The sequence below is a fragment of the Adiantum capillus-veneris genome, chromosome 20 (assembly GCF_014529385.1).
Source record: "Adiantum capillus-veneris isolate H3 chromosome 20, ASM1452938v2, whole genome shotgun sequence".
NCBI lineage: Eukaryota > Viridiplantae > Streptophyta > Polypodiopsida > Polypodiales > Pteridaceae > Adiantum > Adiantum capillus-veneris.
Genome location: NC_140950.1, coordinates 97,963,414 through 97,967,488, shown reverse-complemented (window position 1 = coordinate 97,967,488; position 4,075 = coordinate 97,963,414). Strand labels below are relative to the sequence as shown.

Below are 4,075 nucleotides of genomic sequence, written 5' to 3'. Positions count from 1 at the left end.
GTGCATTACACATTTTCACCTTCAAAGGGGTGTCAAACGTCCATGTAAAGAGACAATCATTCCAAAGTTGAGTGGTGACAATATTCACTCCAAAGAAAAAAAGTTCAAAAAAGGCCCTGACATTACATAAATCCAGCAAAGGGTTAACAAAAAGGACGTGAACAAAGATGCCTTTCTTTTGAGGTTTTTTCTCAAAGCATAGCCTTCCATGCAAATCTCTGATAACCTGTAGCAAACAACAAGGAAGCAGATTCAGCTTTCAATCATACAATAGGGCTTATGCGCTAGCTGCACACTGAGGGTTAAAGGAGGGGTGGGGGGTTGTGCAAAATTTTGCGAGGAGTAGGCAGGATAAGTGGGGCTGTTGAATGGTGTGCGAGAGCTATTATCCAAGTCAGCAGGAGAGGCTAGTGACCATCAAGAGTTGGCCGCAGTGGAACCAATCGATCTTTGGGGGGTGTATGACTGCCGTCCTCAACCTCGGAATTGTTTTGCGGAACCTTCTCGAGCTCGCTTATTTTTTATTGCATCTCCAACATCTCTTCCTGTAATAATGGCCTGTTGTATAAAGTTATCAACCTCAAGATTGAGACTTTTTGTGGGGGCTTGTTGATTAAACAAAACTCGATGCTTGATAGCATCCTTCAACTTTTCCCTGTAAAAAAGGTGAACCAACAAAGTTTTTATGGCCCTTGGGCCTCTTTCTCAATCCAAGAGAGAAACGCAATACCTGGAAAGAAGATAGGAAGATGATGCATCATCATACACAATGTATGGTCGAGCCATAATATATTCCCATCCTTGCAATGGTCAGCCTGACCCACATGTTCACAACCACACTTCATAAAGGGGCGATGGACATTCCAGATTTGCATGGTGTAGTTTTTTTCCCTTCCAAGAGTAGAGATCACACCTTTTACCCCAACAACACACCCAAAAGATGCCTTACACCTATTTGTGTCAAATTTTGACATCGTGAAGGGGGTGCCTAATAAATAGCTCTCAATAATGTTTGAGGCATTCTCCAAGACATGTTGTAAACCAAGTTTCAAGGATAATTTTTCTTTACCATTTAATAATAGTAAGAGGAGTCCCTCAAGAAGTGATGCCATGAGTGTGAAGTTACCCAATGTCCAGGGTTTGTGGTGTGCATCCCCCAACATAATCTCCAAAAACTTGCAAGGTATATATGGGTCAGTATATGATTCAAAGGGTTTTTTGGAGAGGTTGAGTGTCGAGCTACTAGTTGCAAAACTTTGCTTGGAAAGTTCTAACTCCTCTTCATCCAAGTCTGTCAGGATGAGGAAGCTACTTGATTCAACTTGAGGGGCAAGAGAGACCTCTTCATAGCCACTGAGAAGGTACCACTTCCTTTGTCAAACCATTGGATCATTTTGTAGATTCTTCCCAAGGTTGTTCATGAATCTCCTCATGAAATTTGGGGAGTTTTCAATCCATTCCTTGTGCTCCCATTCATCTTCCTTGCCAGTTGCCTTTAGATTGGCTGCTAACTCTCGAAGCCTTTGTTCGGCACCAAGAGGATTATCTTGCACCAAAGAGTAAAGGCAAAACCATGCTGGTAAATTAAGAAGGTTAAGCAGCAACAGGTTAGTGTGTTCATCTGATGCAATAGCTGCATTCTTGAGCTCAATCAATGTCTGATGGAAGCTCCGATCCTTGATGTAGAGGAGTAGACCTTGCACCATAGGTGGAGGGGTAGGAGAGAGGGACATAGACCTAAGGAGGGAAAGGGCTGCATCCCAATTGCCAACGTCCTGCAAAGGCAAGAAAACATAGTAGAGAGAGTTTAGACAAACTTAATCTACTAAAGCACGTTGATTTTGGTAACCATAGCCTAAAAATGTAGTCATGTGTCTGTATATATGAAAGGTGCTGTAATAGTGCCATAATACAATGTGCAATATCCGAGCTCTTTTTGTAAGCCCCAAGGCATTCATGATAGATTCAAATGGATTCCATGAAAATGAAGGAAGGATAGGGCCCAAAGGGCTCATGCTTCATGTAGTGTTATTCTGCATAGTGCATGAGGCCAAGGGGTTGTGTGTTTTTATGGGAAGCAAGAGCCCAAGTGCATCCGTCATGTGCAAGGTGCGTATAAGGCTACAAAATAGTGCGGGAAGGCATCACCTCCAAGGCTTGAAACTGCAAGCGTCGAATATTAAAAACCAAGTACATAAATTGAGCATATAAAGAATGGTTCATACTCAAGGAGGACAAGCATTATGTTTAACAACATTAATAACCTGTACAGATGATGAGGTAGACACAATAGGCAGGCACCACATACAACATTTAAGCAAAGCGACCATGAAGGCTACACACATGGTCCACGCAAGTCCTTCAAAACACAACGTCAAGCATTGCATCATAGCATGCACTTCCAGGCGTGTACAAAGATCAAGGTCTGAGAATGAGCAGGAAATATGTTGGCAGATTAAAATAGAGCACGAGAGACGATAAAGAGCATGTAGGTATCTATAAGCAAGGAGAATGCGTATTTTTGTGGGAGAATAAATATACAAGGATAAGGAGGTTTTGGGATTTTTGCCCCAAAGAGAAGCAGTAAATATACTGTTGCTAGGTATCCTGTGTAGACAAAAGAGAACATGGGTCCACATATTAGGTAATCAATTAATACAAAGTGAAATAAGAGGGTCAGAATACTTCGCATGTCATGAACGACAGATTACGCTACATAGAGTGACCAACCCAGCACCAGATAGTCAAAAATTAAGACATTTATACAATAGTAGGCCTGCTCTATTTGGGCACCATATAACGAAACTGTCCGAGGTTGTGGGCTAGTGCCTTTATGCGGCCTTGGAGAGGTTGAAGTGCTCATCATCAAGCCGCTTGCATTGTTGGTGAGATTGCAGGTAGATCATGATCACACACAACATCCCAGAGAGAGAGAGAGAGAGAGAGAGAGAGAGAGAGAGAGAGAGAGAGAGAGAGAGAGAGAGAGAGAGAGAGAGAGAGAGAGAGAGAGAGAGAGAGAGAGAGGAGACAATTTGTGGACCGCATACATTGTAACTCATCCTTACAGGTCAATTGCTTCAATGTAGAACTACATTGACTCCTCCTCAGATTCCTTCTTAAGATATGGTGATCTCAAGTCACAATCTTTGTTGTCACCACATGCCTTGCCTCCTTTGGTGTCCAACCTCACTCTCATGTACTCATTCTCCAATGCCATGATCACCTCAAGTGATCTTCTAAACACTCCCTGAAAAACCTCTGAGCATGTGTGTCGCTTCCTAAGTGAAGTCATTGCCCTCTCTCCTCCAGAATCTCGAGAGAGAGAGAGAGAGAGAGAGAGAGAGAGAGAGAGAGAGAGAGAGAGAGAGAGAGAGAGAGAGAGAGAGAGAGAGAGAGAGAGATAGAGAGAGAGAGAGAGAGAGAGCGAGAGAGAGAGAGAGTTCACACAATGCACATTTTTAATTTTCTTCAAATTCATTATTGCAACAAGATACATGTAGCACTTAATGTACAATACCCAAAATACTTTTTAAGTTTCCTTGGTTTTGAGCTTACTCGGAGTTCGAGGTTCCTTGTCTTCGAAGTGTTCTCCAAGCTAATCTAGACGGCTCTTCAATCGGAGCTACGATGTGCAAGATTTTGTGGTTTGAAGGTGGAGTGCTTTGCAGATCCTCATCGGATTGGACAATTGTAGTTGGATGGCCAGAGCAAAGGTGAATGGATAGATCTAAAGTGCTTGATTTGTGGAGCATGCCAATATTTTCAAATTGTCAATTGGAGTCCATATGGCCAAGTTATGGGCAAGTAAAGTTTTGACGGGGGCTAGGTCTGTGAATGGATAGATATGAAGTACTTGATTTGTAGAGCATGCCAGTTTTTTCAAATTGTCAATTGGAGTCCACATGGCCAAGTTGTGGGTAGGTGAAGTTTTGACGGGGGCTAGGTCTATGCCATTTTTGCAGATCCTCATCGGATTGGACAATTGTAGGTGGATGACCAGAGCATAGGTGAATGGATAGATCTGAAGTACTTGATTTGTGGAGCATGCCAGACTTTTCAAATTGTCAATTGGAGT

The 4,075-nt window shown here is 42.6% G+C and overlaps 1 pseudogene; it reads right to left on the bottom strand.

Moving 5' to 3' along the window:
- Positions 1–1,072: 1,072 nt before the first annotated feature.
- On the bottom strand, positions 1,073–1,733 carry LOC147432965 (uncharacterized; annotated as a pseudogene).
- Positions 1,734–4,075: the final 2,342 nt, after the last annotated feature.